Source organism: Apodemus sylvaticus, chromosome 4 (genome assembly GCF_947179515.1).
Source record: "Apodemus sylvaticus chromosome 4, mApoSyl1.1, whole genome shotgun sequence".
NCBI classification, from domain to species: Eukaryota; Metazoa; Chordata; class Mammalia; order Rodentia; family Muridae; genus Apodemus; species Apodemus sylvaticus.
The window spans coordinates 20,393,869-20,414,694 of NC_067475.1; the positions used below are offsets into that span (position 1 = coordinate 20,393,869).

At 37.6% G+C, this 20,826-nt stretch overlaps 1 protein-coding gene across 1 annotated transcript in view; it reads left to right on the plus strand.

Moving 5' to 3' along the window:
• Positions 1–522: 522 nt before the first annotated feature.
• The window catches only part of Bmpr1b (bone morphogenetic protein receptor type 1B), a 143,750-nt gene continuing 123,446 nt past the window's right edge, over positions 523–20,826 (plus strand). Inside the window, exon 1 of the mRNA XM_052178486.1 lies at positions 523–601. The gene's annotated coding sequence lies outside the window, so the exon portion shown is untranslated. The remainder of the gene's footprint in view (positions 602–20,826) is intronic.

Below are 20,826 nucleotides of genomic sequence, written 5' to 3' on the forward strand. Positions count from 1 at the left end.
GGTTGGCATTTAGGTAGAAATTTTATAAAGGTTTGAGATGTCATTGTTTGGACAAAACAAAGACAGTATTTCCTCTCTTGCCTTCCCCTCCTCCTAGCCTACTTCTCTCCACCTGCTTGAGGAAAGCTGTATTTCTTCAGACAAGCCTCATAATTGCCCCTCTGTGCCTGACCAGGGGCTCAGGAAAGGCCCATAGCATCTGTAAAGCTGGCAGCGAAATGGTATTTCCAGGCAAGCACAGGGTTGCTGGGTAGCGAGCCAATCCACTGCTTTGTCCGAGCAGCTGAGAACCTCGCCGGAGTATTACCACGGTGTTCAGTAACAGACCTGTGCCATGGGCAAGGAGAGCTCTTAGCAAGTGTGAGGGTCAATATTTATAGACCACTACGTAGCTGCCTTGCAGAGACACACAGAGAAACACGCGCACAGAGCCAGGCAGGGAAGAAAACAGTGGCGAGAACTTTAATTTTGAGCGTTTGTTCTAAAAAAGAAATTTCTTTCTGTCAGGTTCAAACTTGGGCTGAATCGCAACCGTTTGGCGCCGAGCTATGACAAGAGAGCAAACAAAAGTTAAAGGAGCAACCCGGCCATAAGTGAAGAGGTAAGGGGATTAACCAGTTCAGGCTGGCTTTTACTTGTAAAGCCCACCTCCCTCCCGGTTGGCTGCTCTGCTTCAGTGGGCAGAGGGCTGTGCGGCTTGGTGCAGCTGTAAGGAGGGGCCGCCTGCTCCTGTGACTGTTCCTGGAGGCGGTGGAGGATTGTGGACTCCTGTGGAGAACGCCTGGACCTTCTTAGTGCCCCCGAGTGTGGGTGGGTGGCAGCCGCAGCCGCCCTCAGACACTGATTTCATGCTCTCTCGGCTATCAGACTGAAGCCTGCCTATTGGTAACTTCCTATTTAACTTGGTATAAATAGCAAGGCGCTAGTGTTAGTTAATTTTGTGATATAAAGATGGAATGTAGAAAGTTCACATCAACTTGTAGAGATGTGCTTACTAGGCGATATCAGAATGTGGGAACAGGGAATATGACCGATATAGAGTCTTTTTGACAAAACAAAACTTCACTGGGCAATAGACTGAAATAGTTACTACTACTTTGGGAAGGGATAAAGCTGGAGTGAGAAAACAGTGTTCTCTGTACAAGGATTCAAAGACAGAATTTAGGAGGCAGCCAGATAGATGCCTATGCTTGTCCAGATGACTAGCAGTTGGGTTTTTATGAACTATGTACCTTTTCTTAATATTAAACCCAAGTCAGCATCTCTGGCTGTGCACTGCATTGGTGTTTTCCTATCACTGCAGGTAGCAGGTCAAAGGCTTCTCTGTGTTCAAGCATTGCTGTGCTGTGCTCGACCCTGCCTATCTCTGATCATCCTAAAAGCAGTAACGCTGAAGGGCACAGAAACCACTCTCTGCTCTGTGTGCGTCCTTGTTTAGAATGCTCCCGAAACTTTTATTATTCATGTACTTTTATTAGTCATGTCTGCTGTATGTGATTTAGGAAGTCAGTATTTTGCTTACCTAGAAATAATGCATTAAGTACATGGAAACTGCCTAGCAAAAGAGAGTTAACTTGTTTGATGCTTCAATGATTGTGTGATATTCAAACATTTTAGGCTATGTTATAGGTGATTTTGCGTTCCAGAGTTTTCTGTACTACTGCTGTACGTATTTAAGTTGAAAACAAAACGTATTCTGCCATGGAATTTAAATGATGGTCCAGTAGCGATACAAGGGAAAGCTACTATGTGACACAGGTTTATATAGGGTTATCAAACAGAAAGGAATTAATTTTGAAATATGATATCAATATCAAAATTGCAGCTGGAATAGCTCTAAATGAAAAGCTCTTTGAACGAGGCCACAACTTACACAGAATCACTGAAATTGATTGATGTGTAATTTTTTGGGTGTGTGTGTTTGCTGGTATTGTTGATACTGGGTCTTTTATGTAGCCATGACTGATCTGGGACTCGGTGTTAATGCCACACTAATTTCCAACTCACTTCCTATATGAAGTGTCAGTGACTATACCCAAAGTGCATTATTTTGGTAGGGGTGACTAGATAGTGCTTCTCTATGTCACCCTGCTGTCCTAGAACTAGCTCCGTACACTAGGCTGACCTTAAACTCAGAGATCTGCCCGCCTCTGCCTCCCAGAGTGCTGGGATCAAGGCATTCTCTACCACTGCCTGGCTGTATGCATAATTTTAAAAAGATTTCAAAATCATCAGTTGCGGGATACATAGGCTGTTCCCATATTCTGCCTGTTGCGAGAAAGCATTCCTGAACATGAATTAACACATGTCTCTGTGGTAGGATACAGAGTCTCTTGGGAATATGCCCAGGGGTTGTGGGCCTGGATCATGTGACAAATGTCTTCCTTGCTCTTTGAGGAACCTCAGTACTGATTTCTACCATGGCGGCGCCAGTTGGCATTGCCGCTAACAGTGGACAGGTGTTTCCTTTTTCCACATTCTCACCAGCATTTTTTTAAGCTTGCTTAGCCATTCTGAATGGAGAAAGAGCAAATCTCCAAGTAGTTTTAATTTACATTTCCCTGATTGGTAAGGATTATGAATATTCAAAATATTCCGTAGCTATTTGTATTTCTTCCTTTGAAAACTATTAAGTGCCGCACCCTATATTTTAATTGGGTTGTTTGTCTTTGTGGTATTTAATTTTTGGGTTTTTTGGGGGGGGCGGTCGTTTCTTTGTTTAGTTTTGGGGGTTTGTTCGTTGTATATATCGCTAGCCCTTTGTTAGCTTTGTAGCAGGTAATGATTTTCCCAGTCTTGAGGCTGCCTCTTCAATTGAATTATGTTCTTTTCTCTACAGAAACTTTTGTTTCATGAGGTTCCATTTGTTGATTATTGGTCTTAATGCCTGTACTTCCAGAGCTCTGTTTATTGGTCCTTTATTAATTTTAAGGCTGAGCTAATCCACCTCTTTTCTTAAAGTTTATTTTGACATTTAATGCTTGTTTTGTTCTCAAAATCAGTGATTTTTGTTTTTTTTATTTGTTTGAGAATTTTCCTTTCAGTTTGAGAATTTGTTTCATTTATGTTTTATAGCATTGTTTACTTTGAAAACGTATCATGGTGGATCTAGACTGGACAAACAGAAACTGACTAAGTCTATTAATAATTTTTCCTTGCTACATGATGAAGGTTGTAATTTCCTGTGCGTTAAGTACTCTGTTTGTTTGTTTGTTTGTTGTTGCTGAATGCGTCATTTGTATTGATCCCTTGTTTACCAGTTTTCTTTTCATTTCTTTTTATAACTTTGTCTCTGAAGTTCCATGTCAATGCTTTATTGAAAAAAAAAAGCACAGCAAATAATTACAGAAAAATAAGTCAGAGAAGGATTTTCCTTCATGTTTAGGAGAAAGGAATAGAAATTTTGATACTGGGTGATACTGCCTAAAATGGGCTATATTTGTGTTGAAGACTTGAGTACTTTAAAATTTGAGATACTTTCTCAGTATTATTTTTGGCTTTTGATAAATCCTCCTTTTAGTTGCTAATCACATTTCTAAATACCACTTTTATTAGGAATATTATAAAATATTAAGAAATTCGGAGTCCTTTACATTATTCATCTACTGAAGCAATAATGAACTAAATAAGAACAGACACTTCTTGATGACCCCCACTCCTCCAGTCCTGTTTTTCATACTGTATATCACCTACCACAGCGTGCTTGTTGGGGACAGTCCACACTCTGATAAACAGCACATTCCTGCAGAGCTCCTCCCACCCGTCCTTTCAGTGCCCCATGAAAGGCCATGATTCTCTGAAACTTTGAGCTTTTCTGATCTTGTTAGCTCTTTTTTTCTGTACTCACCTTCTGCCATTCCTTCTGGAATGTTCCCTACATCTGTCCTGCTGACCCAGGAAAATATTCCTCTTTTTCTGTTTGTGGTTTGAGCAATAACTCTTGCATTTATCCCTATTGTTCACCCTGCGTTGTTTCTCTCAGGAGTTGCGTAGGCTGCCGCTCCCTCATGAAGGCCCTTTCCCAGGTTTTAGTCTCACTGGTGACATCCCCTTCCAGGAATCTCATGGGTTGCCCTAGCCTCCCATTGGCCTTGGGAGTGTCATAGCACTTGAGAAACCTCAAGTTACAATGTTTGTCTTTTGTGAGACTAGAGGAGTCGTGACTGGGATTTAAAATTTAATATAACAAGTATTCCACAATAAAAGGAAACAAAATATATTTATTTTACAAATATATTTTTGAATAGCTCTCTTGTATTAATACCGTTTAAAACATTGATTACTTTGATGGACAGAAAGTTCTTCAAGAAGGAATAAGTACTTTAAGAGTAGTAACAATATCATTAAAATATTTTGTTTACTTTTCTAGTATCAATTATATATGGGGGAGAGAGAGGTAGGGAAGAGAGAAATCAGTCATAAGTGATCATATACAGGGAACATATCTAGGCAAGTATGTATTTGTTGTGCAGAAGTACAGAATAACAATGGCTAGCAAATATATATCCACAATATATAGACCCCCAAGTGTTTGTTCAGTCATGTTGATCAAATCTGTCACAGTAATTGATAAATTGCTCTCAGTGCTGAATGCTGTGATTTAGTAAAGGATTTCCTTCATGAACAGTAGCCCCCTTCCCAAGGGCTCGGTGCTTCTGGGGAGAATAGGTCTGTCTTGTGTTTGGGAAAACTAGACTTGCAGGATGGAGTTGCTTTCAGTGATCGCAGGAGAGGCATTCCTTCAGTTCTATTTACTCTTGCAGAGATAGCTAGGGACTTAAGGATATAACACAAAAACATGGCTGAAGAATCCTCAAACACAAAAGGTGATACTACAGTGAAGTCAGAGGAAGAATTTACTTCTCAAAATAGAAATGTTGAAAGAAAAGGAAGTCAGTGTTTAAAAAAGTTGAGAAATAACAGCTGCTCCTTTAAGCTCTGAAATTCACTAAAAATAAAAATTACTTTGTTTTTAATTGTGTTTTGTTTACCCAGAAAGCACAAAGTGCTTGTTGTCTGAGCAACTTCAGGTATACCACTGACAAACATTGATCTTCATGGACAGTTTAGAACAATTGAGTTTTCCCAGTTCCGGGTATTTGTCCTGCTTAGTACTCTTGACAATTGTTTTCACTACCATTTTAGCCTTAAAAACCTCTCGCAGACATTGAATATGACTCTTGTTTGCTTAACCTTGACTTGTATCTGTCCGAGGAATGAAAACAATATTGGTATTTTCAAAGGAAAATGTAGTGACTTTTAAATTGCTTAAAATAGACGATAGTCGGTTGAAATTTCTTTTCAGATAAATTTTCTTCCACATAACTGTCCTGTGGGAAGCTTGAACTGGAACAAGTGCCATTTCTAAAAGTTTACTGGTATAAATTTTATAGCTCTGTCTGGCATATCAAATGATATGAGAAGACTAGGAGGAGAGAGGTTTCTTGGATCATGGGTGACATGTACCTGTCTGCTTCTCATTATTCAGTGAAGACAGAAACACAAGTTTGTCTTAATATAATCTCAAAGACTACAGCAAGACCAAATCACTAAATGCCACCCCTGCCACTGAGAAAAGTGCAGAGAACTTTGTGGTTGAAATGTGGCAGAAAGTTTCTTTGTTTTTTTTTTTTTTTTGTTTTTGCTTTTTGTTTCTTTTTCACTAGATGGAACACTGGTGAAACTGTGTTCTGTGAAACACTGGTTAGTTTTACTTTACTACATTGGCAGTTTGTATTACCAATCAATATTTTCTATAATTATACATGGTATACAATTCATAAAATGTAAGAAAAGTAAAATATGTTAACTTTTAAATTGGAAGCGTTTTATGTTAAAGATGGGCAAATGGTTGAGAAATTTTTACCAACCTTGACAAACATCATTTTAAGGTATATAATTACAATGTAAATCATAAATGAAAGAAATCCCTAAATTTAAAGATAGTATATGAATTTTTGGTCTGATTATACTTTTTATATATTTATTCTGTGTATTTTATTTAAAATTTAATTTGTGAAATTATGTTTGAACTGTATTAAACTTTGCATTCTTTCTTATTTCTGAATGTTAAGTCTTGTAATTTCTGCTCTCAGCTGAGCTAAAGTACTTTTCCACTTATAATACTTAAAATATTTTTGAGTGCCATTTTCTTCTTCTCTCTCCTGGTTTTCCCATTTTTCTGGGTAGTACATCCCACAAACATTTTTCTTGCTCCAAGAAAATATGGCAAATACATGTCAAACAAGAGTAATAAAATGAAAGTTCTGTATTTTTATTGTAGCTTAGAAAATCTAGTAGGGAGTGAATGGCTATATCATTTATAACTGCTTTGAAGTTGATTTGTTTATTGAACTTTTGGGAGGTGAAAGCTTTGAATAAGATTAAAAGCCATGTTTTCTAGAATAAAATGAATTCTATCTATAATTTAAAAGAAAATATTTTTCTAAATAATTAAGGCTTCATCAGTGCTTTAGCTTTCATTCCTTTTCAATTTCATGGAATAGTTAAGAATTATTAATATCAATAATATTTGATGGTAGGGAATGGTAGAGCAACAGTGAATCCATCTGGGCCTTTACTTTTATCTAAGACATTTTGAAAAAAAAAACTACTCAAATCTAATTCGTGGTTATAGATTTGTTTAAATTTTCTCACCTTGACTTAATTTGCTAAAGTTATACACATCTAGAAGTTCATCTGTTTCTTTCTTTGATTTTCCAAATTTGTGAAATATAAGTCTGATCAGTATGTCCTTAATATTTTCTGAATTGTGTTGGTATCTGTTGAAATACCATTTTCATTTTTAATTTTATTACTTTGGGTGGACTTCTTTTTATAAGTTTGGCTCAGGGTTTGGCAACTGTTTATCTTTAGAAGAATCAACACTTTTTTTTTTAAATTGATTCTTTGTAAATTCTGTATTTGTTTTGTTTCTGTTAAATTAATTCTGTCTTGATATTATTTCATTCTATCTACTGATTTGAAGTTAGGGTTTTTCTCAAGACTCTAAGGCATTATGTTATGTGATTTATTTGAGATGTCTCTGATATTTTAATTTAGACAGTGGAAGTTATAAACTCCCTTCTTAGATTGCTTTAGTTTTGGGGATGTTGGAGGGTGTCAAAGCCCTTTCTACATTTGCTAGGATAACCACGGGCTCTCCGTCCTGGAGTTCATCCATGTTAAGTATTACATTTGCTGACTCATTTATGATGAACCATGGCTGCATTTATTGGCAGGTTTTGAATGTGTTAATTTTCCTTTGTTTCTAGGATTTCTAAGTTTTAAAATTTTCCTTCTTCCTCTCTTTTATGATGTACTCACAATTCAATGGTGTACTGTTCAATCTCCCTCATACTAAAACCAGATAAAGATAAGAAAGAAACAACAACAGGAAAGATTCATCTCTTTTATGAACATAAATGGGAAAATCTCAGTAAAATAGTTGAAAATAGAATTTAGGAAGACATGAAAACACACTGTTAAGCATGGCTCTATTGACTTCCTTTCCCAAATGCTGGGATGTTTAACACACATTGTCCAGCAAATATAATTCTTCACATAAGTGAACTACAGCTAGCACATGATTATTTCAGTAAATGTAAGAAAGGCTTTTTACCACTCCAGTACCCTTTCATTATGAAGAAGCCCTGAAGTGAATATAAGGAACACATTTCAACATATCAAAGGCTGTATATTGCAAACCTATAGCCAACATTATCCTAAATTGGAAAAAAAACTCAAAGCATTTCCACTAATGTCAGATACAATGAAAGGTGTTCAGTTTGTCATTTGTTGTTTAATTTAAAGTTTTGGATTCTTCTCTAGAATACATACAAAAGATAAAAGTAAGTAAAGAAGGAAAATACACTCTTATTTGCAGTTGATACAGTTCTTTAAATAAGAGACTCTGCTAACAATCAAAAACCTCTTAGTTCTGATGAACACCTTCAGTAAAAGATGCTAAGACAGAAAATTAACTCCCTATAATCAGTATCCTTCCTGTACAGTGACAACATGCTGAGAAATAAGTCATGAAAGCAATACTATGCACAGTTGGCTCAGATAAAGTAAAGTGCCATAGAATAAATTTAACTAAAGATGCAAAAGTCCCATACAGTGAAAACTCTAAAACACCAAAGAAAGAATGTAAAGAAGATACAAGAAGATGGAAAGATCTCACATGTTTAAGGATCGGAAGATTCAGTGCTATGAAAATGACTATTTTCCCAAAGCAATCTATAGAATCAATGGAATCTCCACCAAAATCTCAGTGATATTCTTCACACACATAGACAAAGACAGAAAGAAAGGCAAACAAACAATAGTAACCTTAAGTTTTTGGCCCAAAACCCATTGGCTTATGGTCAGCACTGATTGAACTCTACCAATCGGAGACGATGATGATGACGATGATGATGACAATGGTGGCCATGGCGATTATTACTATGATGATGTCTGTGACTACTTTAGCTACTTAACAGTTGCATGAAGTTAACAGTTTCTCAGAGGGTATCAGAGGGAGGTAGTAGGAGGTTGATGTTATTAAAAAAAGATTGAAAGTATCAAATGCGATTGAACTTTTCTTTTTTTAGTAGTTGCTTGAGTGTTTTATTCAATATGTTTTAATTATATTTACCTTCTCCCCAACATTTTCTTCAGCTGGCACCCCTTCACTACACACCTGTCCTATGCCTTTTAAAGACCACCTGGTCTTTAAATATTCATGCATATGCAATCTTTTGCTGGAGAATGGTTGACTTACCAAGGGCTATACTTTTCAGAAACTCTTAACTCTCTCTCCCCACAGATAATAACTACCAATAGATCAAATTCATGGTGGAATTCTGTGCTCAGTTCTTGTCTCTGTGCTAGGATTTGGTCTGGCTTGGTTTGCACAGGTTTTGTGCATGATACCAAAATTTCTATGCGCATTTGCCCTACTGTGTCCAGAAATAATATTTCTTGATAATCATCTACCAATTCAGATTCTTATACACTTTCCACTTTCTCTTCTGAAGTTATTCCTGTGTCTTGGGAGAAGAGGTGAAGCTTATATATTCTTTAAGTCTGAGCTTTCTGCAGTCGATTAGTCTTTGCACAGTGGTTAGTTATGAGTCACTATGTGAGTCATCTTCTACTGTAAATAGAAGCTTCTCAGATGAGGGATAAGTGATTCACTAACCTATGGAGATAACAATACATCATTGCAAGTTTTGTAAGTTTTCCTCACTTCTATGACCTGTCAAGCCATAGAGTTTTTAGTCTAATATTGGTACCAGGTGTGACTCTTATCCTGTTTGACAGAACTGGTGTCCAGTCAGAAATATGGTTGGTTACCGACATGATGCTCATGTTACTGTTTCATAAGTGTGTGTATCTTGCTACGTTAGTCACTGTTTCCGCTTGCAGGGTTCACGACTGGTGGCTGCTTTCTTCTTCTAGTAACTTGCATAATACTTCCAAAGCACAGTGCAAGCTAACTATTAGAGAGAGAGCTCTCAGCTTTTTCCTAGCTTGACTTCATCATATTCTATGGGGTCTTCAACAAATGGATTGTACTGTGGAGGGTTTCCCTGTGTAGCCAGAGCCTTGGCATTGCTATCCTCTTACCTCAGCTCCCCCAGATGCTGGCATTACAATTCCACTATGCTGTACCCACCCATGGAGAAGCTGTTTCATGACTAACCGAATGTTCAGCCCAACCTCATCCTGTGCCTGTGCATTCTGCGCTTCTCCTTCCTGTACCTTTCAGATTACTCAAGAAAATTTCATGACCATTGAGTAAGCACACGCCACTGGATTGCTGACTTTTGCTCTGGGTTTAAACTACCCCCTTAAAAATATTTTTTCCCCTTAAGGTACTTATAATTCTTTTTGAAATCTGTACTAATAAAAGTTATATTCATTTTGATTTCTATCTTCATTACTGTTGAACTTGAATTTGAGGGGATTATTAGTAATGGTAGTTTTGTCTTGTGTATCTATTTATGCTTTTTGCAGAGGTTATATTTCTCTCTTTTGTTTACAGTAGTACTCTTTAAAAGATGAAATCAGATAATCCTGAGTCTGAGCAATCTTTGGAGCCCCTTTCTTAGCAACTGCATTCATGTGTTCTTCGTTACTCTAAAAATTCAGTTTCTCTGTTTTGAAATCAAAACACACCCTGGGATATCTTTATTTTCAGAAGTAATTAGAATTTTCTTCATCTCCATCGAAGCATAGAGAGCTCTTTTCTATCCAGAAATAGTAAAGTTGAATTTAATCACAGCCACTATGGTCCACAAGGACTTTATTAATTAAGTCTCTTTTGTAATTCTGGGATCATTCCCCATTCCCGCATTCTGTGTGAAGCCAGTTTTGCTTCAGGATCCTAAAATCCTGTTTTAAATTTCTGTGCTGCCTTTCAATCTGTATTGCATTTTCACTTTTATAAGTATGAACTAAAAATAATGTTTCTTATTAACTGATACCTAGGCATTAGAACGTGTTACACTAGTTGCATTGGCATGACCCTTGAAAAGATTGTAGACCAGAGAATTATGTATAATGCTCATGTTAAAGAATAGTTTTTCAGAAATATTATCTTTGTGAGAAATTATACATGAATAATAGCCACTATTAAGTGTCTCCCTGTAAGCCCAGGGTTAGGGAAGGAGGTTGGAGACCCCTGCATTTAGGTCTTTGAAATTGTTTCTGGAAGACGTAGTTATTTAGAATGACTTTCTGTTGCAGTCTGTTCTATCAGACTCTTTGTAAGTTTCACATGTGCAGGAGCAACTGTTTACATCATATTCATCTGGTAGTCAGGAAATGAAATATTGATAGTGACATGATTCCAGTTTCTTAATACTACATGCATTTTTCAAGATAGTAAGTCAATTAAAAGTTTGGGGAAGTTTTAATAAATTACTTTCATGAGACATTTTCCTGGTTACTGGTGGTAATTGATGCTCATAGCCAGAAAACTGATAGGAGATCAAAGTCCGATCCACAAATACATTTGGATGCATGTAGAACACATAGCTGGCCAACTATATATGACCATTTTTGCTGTAATACTGACGTACTTCATGTGTTTGGACATTTCTTTAGACACTTTTTTGGGGATAAGCAGTTACTAGCTCTGAATCATGTACCGGCTGGACAGTGCATGGTTATTCAGATATGAGGGTTCCTGTGTGCAGTTTAACCTTTACCTTGTTCTGCTCTCCAGGAACTTTATTTGAAATGATGTGAGGCAGCAAATGACATTAAAAATGAACTTTATTTCTACATCTAGTTCAATAGTCTCTTGCCCTTTTTGGAAATGAGTTAGGTATTGAAGAAATAAAAATAAGGATTACAATGAAGAAATGCTCTGTTGATTGTTACCATGATTGTTTTGGCCCCATATTCAAATGAAATAACTTAAGATGATTATCAATTGTAGCTTCTTTGGAATGTTAGTCATTGCAAAATCATTTTTACACAATTTCTCTTATTTCGCTGATCCAAATGGTTTGAAGTGAACATGTGTATGCATTTCATGCCCAAGAAAGGTACAGTACAACTGGTGAAGTAAGAGTTGTTTTTTTTTTTAAATCCCATAAGTTTTCACCTGACTGGTTAGTTCTAAAATTTTGTCATCTTATTCAAGATATATGAAACAATAAGTAAGTAAATATTCATTTAGATCAAGATATATTAGGAGAAATAATTGAGTAGCCAAAGGACATCATCAAAATGTTCTGAGAATATTACATAACCTCCTTTCTGCAAACTGAAAAACAATGTCATGATTTTAGTGGAAGAATGCTTGTATGGAATGTAGGGAATTGGTGGGAGTCTACTTGGAGGGCCACAGAGTTATCGCATAGAGATTTTAACTAGAGCGTAAGGTAGAACTAATACTCTCTTAGGTTTTTGCTTAGACTGTGTTAGTATGTAAGCAAAGAGTCTTCAGGGAACACAGGGCCATTCTAAGAAACTTCTGAAGATCTTAAACTCAGGGGGCGGGATAAAATCCTGATAGTGAGATGAGTAAATCTATATGAACTGTGTCAAAAATCCCAATTCTCTTTAGTCCTCTTTATCCAGCTGCCATATTATGCCGTCTGCTTCACCTGCCATGCCTCATCTATACAGGCCATCACCAGCCAACTAGGCCTTCCGTGAAGTCCCATGAGCCTTGAACGCAAATAGAAGACAAGATATTTTAACTCCATCTTTTTGCAAAACACAACATTTCAAGCTAAAACATGCTCCTTGTTTTTGTGTGGGTGTTCATGAGGTGGATTCTTGGAGTGTGTGTGTAGCTTGGCCCCTTGGTCATCTGTTTCTAAGATCCATTTGTATTTTATTAATTAGTAGTGACATCTTAGCATGCCCCGGCTTTGTTCCGGTAGCAGTGTGGTAAGATTGTGACTATGCCTGTCTGGCCCTTGATTCTTCATGAACTCAGCTTTCTTGAGCGCTTCACCTCTCATGAGTCCAGATGTAGGACATACCAGTCTACCTTTTCTTATGTCTTTTTGCCTATACTGTTTTGGGGAATATTCAGAGGGCTTCCCACCCCCACCCCCATCTCAGATGCAGCCAGGCCACCCCTGTGAGCCAGTCCTAACCTTCTCCCAGGCTCCTTTTGTTCACAGTGCCTGCCCCCCCCCCCCATTGCTATGGTCTACAGAGCCCCACACCCTTAAAGCTTCCCTGCTTCCAGTTAGGTTCCTTAATCTGAAAAGTGAGGAGACTTGGAATCATTATAGTTAACCAGTGTGCTCAAGTTTTTACTGTTGCTGCTGACAATCTTGTGGGCTAGAAGCCATGAGGGTTTTGTCCGGTACCCATCATTACTGTTTTATATGTGTGCCCCCGACAGTGCACAGTTCTGCAAAGTGAAAGTGGACACGTGCTTTCCCACCCACCTTCACTTTATGACTTGCTTTTGTTTTGAGACTCTCTAGTATAATAGAATCCTGTCTTCTAGTTATAACTCTTTTCTCTGGAGTCCTTTCTGCCAGCAAGGTTGATAAATCGGGTCAGACGAGGGGGGGGGGCTACCTGGATATTTATCAAGTTTTAATGAGAAACTTCAATGTCTGAGTCTCTAGTCCGGTTGCCAGGTGCAACTTGCCAAGTCTGTCTCCTTCCTCAAGAGCACATTCTTTTTTAAAGGTCTTATTTCCATCCTGAAAAACAAGCTTTAAAAATCTATGCAATTCATTTGCAGCTTCAGCCCATATGACAGTAATCAGTTATTCAGAGAATTTCAAGATCATCCTATCTGTTTCTTTCCTCTTCCTTCTATCCTTCCCTTCCTCCTTCTTTCTTCCCTTCCTCCTTCCTTCCTTCCTTCCTTCTTTCTTTCTTTCTTTCTTTCTTTCTTTCTTTCTTTCTTTCTTTCTTTCTTTCTTTCTTTCTTTCTTTCTTTCTTATATGCATATATGCCATACACCATAAATTTTACAGAGTTGGTCATGCTACATCATTAAGAACTATTACATGGATCAATTATGAATTATTTTTTAGATGGCTCCTCTACCTTTAAATAAGTCTGATTGTCTACTAGTCAGGTAGAGGGGTAGTGTTAATGTATGGGCCTCCCAAGTGATAATATTGTTGATATAAATACCATGACTGGCTTGCTTTTCTAGACAGTGGCCAGAACAGTTGTTAAAGTTCCAAAAATGCGAGTTTGTCCTAAACCTGGATGCCGTGATGGACCCAAGCTAACTTTGTTAAGTGTTGTTAGGTTGATAAGACACAGTTTCCATGTCACTAGTGGGCTATATTCGTTGTCACTTAATGATGGGGTGTGGTCTCAGGAGTTGAGAGACAGGTGGCTTGCCCGTATACAAACATGATGGAATGCATCTGCCTTGCCAGCTTGCTTTCCTGAAGGACTGTAATGGTGTGAATACCGTCTTCTGTGCCTTCCACCATTGATGAAATGGCTTCGTGAGGGTGTGTAACTGTAACTGATTACGGGCTGTCTAGATTCCTTTTCTAAGATGTGTTTATTCATATGTAATAATGTAAGCGATACTACCCAAGTGTCCACAGAGTCTGGTTTGGGCTCCCTTTCCCTTCCTTTAATGTTTTGATGTCCTTTGTATCTGGAAACATTCATATTGATTAAAAATAAAATAAATAAATGCCCAGTAGAGGTTGAACTTCAAAGCAAGTGGAGTTAAGTGCCTCTGCTCCTTGGGAAGTGGTTTGGTTCAGAGGAAGTTTTCTTTGTCTCCTCTTAGAATGGCTCCTTAAGCTTCAGGATTTGGGAAGAATGTTGTTAATTAGAAAATCAGAGTTCAGTCACACTTTAGCAAACTGGTGTGATTTATCTGGATTTTATTTTAAAGAAAGAATTCTACTCAGTGTTCAAACAATAGTGAAGAAAGACTTGTTCTAAGAGCCATATCTCCACACAGGTCCACAGAGATCAAATGCTTTAGCAGATCCCCTAATTAAATAATGTTCAGATCACTCTCACGAAACATGAGGACATAGTATAGATGTTTGACTTTTTGTATCCTGTAAATACACATGCTGTTGCATAGGAATTTACATTTAGATGGGAGCAGCACAAAGCAGAAGAAGTGATCATAGGATAAAACAGAAGCTTGCTTCCTTCACAGAGACACGTGTAGAGGAGAAAGGTTACACAGGTAGCTGTTCCACAGACGCCAGGAATCCACCCCCTCCTTCCTCTCTCTGTTATTCCTTACACTCGCCCATCTAATAGCAGTGTGATATTTCTGTGGCCATTTCATTGGCCAGCTTTTTAGCAATTAGTAACATTATGATTGTGTTTTTTTATTATTCAACTTGAAAACATTTTATTTCACATGCAATGATGTTTTGCCTGTGTGAGGGTGTCAGATTCCCTAGAACTGGATTTATAGGCATTTGTGATCTGCTGTGTGAGTGGTGGGAATTGAACCCAGGTCCTCTAGAAGAGAATCCACTGTTCTTAACCACTGAGCAATCTCTCTAGCACCCACATTATGGTCTTAACTGGAGTGATTGCTACCGTGAAAAGATCAGATTAAAGTTGCCGAGGAGAAGAGATGATTCGTCACAACTTTGCTGCACTGTTGCATTCTTTCTGCTTAGGATAGTGTAAGTCAGAAAAGGGAGCAGCATGTTTAGCCAGGAGTGCACTGTGAGTCTCCATACTAATACAATCCTTGCAGAATCCAGCTTGGTAACCATTTAAGGATATCTTCTAAGTCATTGCTGTTTCTTCTTCTTACTACATGGAGTTAACATACTAGTCCTAACTAGTCCTAACTATGGACACGGTTTGGATATCTGTTTCCTTGAATATCTTTGACAGTTGAACTAAGCAACCAATGAAAGGAGTCTGTGTCTGCATGCATAAAAATGCTTCAACCCTTCAGATTGTCAGAGAGGCGAATGCCTTAAACAAACCAAGAAAGTGAGGTGGCTGTTTGTCCAAGTTCACAGGTGAATAAATTGTGAATTATATCAGTAAGTCACAGTGTGACTAACTCTGGACAGAATGACTTGGCATGCATTTGAATGAGTCAGATCTCATCCTAAACTTGCGTACTTCACCTAGCCTCTATGAACTTTGATATAACTGCACCTATGCTGCTTATAATTAATATTGATTTGGGATTAATATTGGCAGAGAGACAGTTATTTTTGGTGCATGGCCAGCTGTGTAAATACCCTTATTGCATAAATTGACTAAATTTAATCACAAAATTTATAGTCTAGCAGTATTTACAACTTCATTGTGAACCCAATGTTTTAAACATCTGTCTTTCATTTACTATTTCTTAAATATAGACTTTTATAACTCAGACAGGGTTATAAGTATTTATACAAAATGCTATAATGAAATACTACTTGGAGGAAGGAATAAAATCTCTGAGAAGAGTTCTTAATAATTAACATGGTTTGAGTTAGTAACCCTTTCTCCCATGGAAAGGAATAGGTGCTTATCAGATAGAAGAAGAAAGAAGTTTTGCCAGAGTTCTTGGGAGGAAAATTTTAAAATATTTTTAAGGATCTCAAAAGTATCATTTTAGTATATGCAAAATTATTTATTTTTTTAAAAAATGTCTTTGTCTTGTGCTACATTATGGAATGTTGTAAGACAAACAACCCTTTCTAAAATGTTCCAAGTGAGTAAGGAGGACATTCAAGGTGGGGAAACAGAGTTAATAACTGAATTTCAAAGGCCATTTTGTTCCTAAACAGTTACTGTACATCAGTCCAATTTAATTATGTGAAAAGAAGTGTTTTTGTTTTAATAGTTAATTTTTTTTAAGCCCTAAGAGGCCAATTCCCAGTGTATTTACTCCAGCTGATTTTATATTGGATAAAAATATTTTTATCTGATTTTCCTTTGAGAAAACATGGACATTGGCTTCCTTGGCTGACTTACAGGTGCGGGTGAGTACTGAGAGACCCGCAGGAATAGCTTCACAGATGAGAGCCCACCCCATGCTGAGAGCCTTCCAGGCCAGCTCTGCCTGCTAGTCAGAGGCTGTGTTGCATGAGGAAACAGGTACTGAGACTGCCCTGGTTCTCAGGTCTCACACAGTCTTTATAGGGGTACACTGTGTTCTTGGAGATGGTAAGGAGAGATTAGAGACTACTCACGTCTCGAGTAGTACAGTTGGTACTTGAAATGGAAGAAACAGAAAGGACAAAACAGTATCGAGGTAGAAGATTCTGTGTAGAATTTTCGGTATGCGTCTGAGACAAGATGTCTGTTGCATTTATTTTATGTTGTTACATTAACATATCTTATACTCATTGCTTTATGTATGTGGTTAAAGCTCTTTCTTTGTAGAAACTACTCTCTTTGTCTTCAGCATTGAATATGTATCAGATACTTCCTAAGCCTCAGATGGAGATGTTCACCAGACCTAGGTAGCATATTTGATAAGGAATAGCTAATTACTATAGGGTTGAGAATTCTGCTGTTACATTTGTATTGTTTTTTTTAAAAAAAACTATTCTTATGGTTTAGGCAGGTACAGTATGTATGATCTTCATAGTGGTACCTGGCAAACTGTAAATACTAAATCTTTGTTCAAAGAATGAAAAATAATTTTGCAACAATTGAAAATACAAGTAAGTACAAGTATATTAGCTATCCCATCCCTATATCAATGTAATAGCCCCTCATACCTAATTAAATTCTGTAATTAGTATAAGTATTTCTTGATTCATTAACTAGTATCCCATCTCTATGTTCAGAAGCTAGGCTATCATACAGGTGATAAATTCTACCAAATACATTTAGAGTTAAAGCTATTAAGGAACAGTAAGTTTGAGAAAAAGATTTTTTTTCTGGAATTCAGTCACTAGTGTTTAAGAAACAATTTTAAAAATTCACTTATTGATGATTTTTTGCCAATTTTATTGTGTCAAATTAACTAACTAGTCAGAATTTCTCTTCAGTTCATGTTACAGGATATATAATATAAGAGTCCAGCAAGTAAGCTTTGGGGATGATTGAGTTCTCTGTTTCATGTAGGGATATACTATGAAGATTTGCCATTAGAATTCAAAAGGAGGCATACCTTCATTTTTCTGTTTGTTATAAGGAAGATTAGTTCTTAGTAGTGAACTTAGATTTGCAGGTTATTATTTCCAGGTATAATATAATACTGAGTTACTGATTTCAGTGCTAGTACTCTTGAAATGTTGTTATTTCTCTGTCGTATGATGAAGATTAATTCTTAGAAATAAAGTTAGATTGGTAGATTGTTATCACAGGGTCACAGGAATAATTTATCACCAGGTTCCTGATTTCAGTGCTGGTACTTTTGGAATGATGTCGTTTCTAGGTTGTCTTTCTGTCAAACACTGCAGAAGACATCCTACGGAGAGCAGGGGCATTGTGTACCATACAGGGGTATCCATTTGTTTTCCTGAGATTCTCAGTGTCTGTGGGGTAAGGCATCTGGAGAGAAGGCGCTGGCGGCTCACCTACCTATAAGAGTGTCTCAAAATGATTTAGGGATTTTTACTTTTAGCTTAAAGACTGTTTTTTTTTTTTTTTAATTTCAGTGATATTTAACTTTTCATTCTGTTGACACTTGCTTCAGTGGCTCCGAAATAGTACCCTGTTGAGTATGTTATCACAGCACTGACCAAAGCCATGTCTTCAAACCACACTGTATTCTATGGTATTCTACAGTTTAAATTAATAAAAGCAGAAATAAAAAATATTAGAGAATAGGCTTTTAATTTTAAATGTCCTTGATAAAATTATAAATGTCCAATTTCTTGTCTTTTCAATGTTCTGTGAACCGAAGTAGAACTAAACTTTCTCTTCTTGCTAGGCATTGAATAACAATGCTTGTAACTCAAAAAGTTCTTGCTAAACTAGTTCCTTCTCAATAGGACATTTTAAGTTGAAAAAAAAATGACTTGACAAACTATGACAATTTGTACTTTGATGCTGGGTAGATGGTTTTTGAAAATGAGGCTGACCTGATACTCCTCAAAGAAACATAAATGGCACCATCTCTGCTATTAAAAACAATATGAGACTTAAAGTAAAATCAGAATAAAGTTTTGAATGTGAATATTTGCAATAAGGACCTGAGAATACTCAGATATTTAAAAAAACTTCGTTTGATTTTTGTTGTTGCTTGTTGTTCTTGCTTTTCTTTTTGAGACAAATTTTCTCTTTGTAGCCTTTCCTACCTGTCCTGGAATCCACTGTGGAGTCCAGGCTGAACTCAGAGTTCCACCTGCTTCTGCCTCCCAAGTTCTTGGATTAGAGGCATTCATCACCACTGCCTGGCTTAAAATTGCTTTTTTTAATTGGATATTTCATTTATATTTTATCTATTTACATTTCAAATGTTAACCCCTTTCTGGGTTTCCCCTCTGCAAATCCCCTATCACATTGATACTGCCATTACCTGATGTGGCTTTTTGTTGTTGTTGTTGTTGTTGCATGAGGAAATACGTTTCTGCTTGGAAGCTCTTGACTCAGTAGCTGATATTTTCCAGATGATCAAACCATGACATTACAGCAGTAGTCACAGATCACTGATCCATTCAAAGTTTAAGATAGTTAAAAGGATTGTGATGTAACAGATTATAAATAGCCTGATAAGCTTTACATCCTACATCCTAAGGAGACTTTAAAAACTAGCACTTGCAGAATTGTGGAGTAGCATTAGAAGAAAATGCCCACACTGTCTGACCTGGTCTTAAAATACTGTTCCCCTTACACCTGTCCATTTGTGGGAGTGGAGATTTCTTCATTACCTAAACCCACAGTCTCACAGCATACTGAAGGTACAAATAGAATAGACTACACAGTCTCACAGCATACTGAAGGTACAAATAGAATAGACTACACAGTCTCAAAGCATACTGAAGGCAGAATAGAGTCTGTTTGCTGTAATGCTAGACAGTTCTGAAATGCTTTTCTGCAGAGTAAATCAATTTTCTGTGTATTTTCCACTTCTCCTTGTGGCCAGAGATTGGCACATATTTGAGCTAATATAACATTTTTCATGCCTGTTTTTTTTTTTTTTTTTTTTTTTGAATGAGGAAGGTGAAGTGAGCTAGGGAGATATACATGAAACATTTTAAATGTGTATAGTTAAACACACACACACATACACACAGAGATACACACACACACACACACATACAGAGAGAGAGAGAGACAGACAGACAGACAGACAAAGACACCATGTATAAGTGATCTCTTCAGTTTCATCAGGGTATGTGTTTCTTCTCCCTGGCAACAGTGAATTCTTCTTCTTCTTCTTCTTTTTTTTATAAATACTTTAAAATTTAAACGTAACCATGTGAATCACTGGGCTTTCTTATTGTACTTCAAGTCAGGCCTGGGAGTGTAGCTTCGTGGTAGAGGACATGCTTAGCACTCACAAAGCCCTGGGTTTAACACCAGCATCGTCAAAACCAGCACAACAAAGGCCTTTCATTTCTCCAAGACACACATCAGTATCTAAGTGCTTAGAGTGTAAGTTCTTGTTCCGTACTGTTTTTCTCAATGAATCTATCCAGAGTCTCTGTGACATATTGGGTTGGTACATGGAGTACTGAATGTCAAAAGATTCATATTTCAGCCACTTTCCTTTTTTCTTAAGTGCACATAACATGGGGTTTAGTCACATAACATTTTCCATTAATTAATTTAGTTATTCACTTTATATCCTGATCACTGTTGTCCCTCCTCCCAGTGCCCCCCATCCCCTCCCCTCCTCCTCCTCCTCCTCTGACAGGGTAGAGCCCCCTGCCTGGGTATCCCGCTACCCTGGCACATGAAGTCTTTGCAGAGCTAGGAGCATCTCTTCCTGCCGAGGACAAAGCAGCTCAGTTAAGGGACTGTATCTACAGACAGGCAACAGCTTTAGGGACAGTCCCCACTCTAGTTGTTGGGGGACCCTCATGGAGACTGAGCTGCACATTGGCTACATATGTGTAGGGGTGTAGGTCCAGCCTGTGTGTGATCTTTGGTTGGTGGTTCATTCCCTCAGCCATTCCTTCAGTCTCTGCTCTAGTTTTATACCTACATTTCTTTATTTAGGACCAATTTTGGGTCAAAAGTTTTGTAGGTGGGTGTCTGTCCCCATCCCTATACTGGTGGATCCTGTCTGGCTACTGTAGGGGGTCTCTTCCTGTTCCACATCCCCACTGTTGGGCAGGGCAAAGGTCACCCCTACACTGACTCCCAGAAGCTTCCCAGATTCCAGGTCTCTGGGACTTCTTACAGATTGACCCCCACCCCAACCTCCAGCAGCTGCAGATTTCCATTCATTCTCCTGGCCCTCTGGGACTCTCTCCTGTCTCTCCTCACACCTGATA